Below are 1174 nucleotides of genomic sequence, written 5' to 3' on the forward strand. Positions count from 1 at the left end.
AATTATATAAAAATATTTTTTATCGGGTTATTTAAAAATTTATAAATTAGTGCTTCAATATTGCAATTAATTAAATAGTTATTAGACGACAATTAGATATCGAAAAATAGTCTTATCGCGATAAGTTATAATACATCAGTTTTCCCTACACGCAATATTTACTGTCACTTGAAAAGTCTTACTTCGTCACTGGTGACTGGAGTAGAAGAGTACGGGAGACGACGCGCGACCCGAAGCGCAGAGTAGCTCGGGATAATCGCTGAGGCAGGCGCACCGCTGGCTTGTGTCCAAGTAGTAGTGCCTCTATCGGCATCAACGAGCAGTATAGTGGCAGAGACTGTACCATCACCTCCACTCAAAAGCAATCGACGGCAATAGATAGTAATAGAAGTACGGTGGTTGAACAATTTACAAGTTTTTCGATTGTTTCACAGCTTCTCTTCTTGTGTCACTCTGTCACTTGACTGATAGCTGCGTGATATATTAGTAACGATGAAGTGATCATTTCTGCCCAGATAACCAAAGGTTTGTTATTTGCCATGTTTTTTTCATATATTTTCTTTGTTCTTTTGTCGAACGTTCTTCGTTATTCAAGTATCCGAATCCTAATACGATATATCCGAGAAGTAAAAATGTCATGCACCCTCGCATTTGTACCCTAACGCGCGCAATTGTGCCATAGCTTAATCGATAAGCACACACAAGGTGTCGATTGCAGCGCCCGGTGGAAAAAGTGATAGTTAGTTTTTAATCTATTTCTATCTATCTGACTATCATCATCAACGTTATCATTGTTGTTGTTGTTGTTATCATTATCGTCATTATTGTCATCACCATCGTCATCAATGACATTATTGTTGTCATCGTAATTATTTCGTCATTGTCATCGCTATCGCCATCGTTGTCGCTATTATTGTCATTCTTGTCGTCATCATCATTGCTGTCGTCATTATCATTGAAAACGTTGTATCGTCATCTTCATTGGTATCGTCGCGCTGGTATTGCCATTGTTTTCGTCATCATATCATTATTGTCATTTTTGTTATTATTCACGTCATCGTCATTATCATTATCATCATCGTTATAGATATCTTCGTTGTCATTACTATCGTTACTATTAATCATCGTTATTATCGCAGACATTGTGACCTTGCCAGGGCAGCATGACGAGATG

This window comes from Trachymyrmex septentrionalis, unplaced genomic scaffold, assembly GCF_001594115.1.
Source record: "Trachymyrmex septentrionalis isolate Tsep2-gDNA-1 unplaced genomic scaffold, Tsep1.0 scaffold112, whole genome shotgun sequence".
NCBI lineage: Eukaryota > Metazoa > Arthropoda > Insecta > Hymenoptera > Formicidae > Trachymyrmex > Trachymyrmex septentrionalis.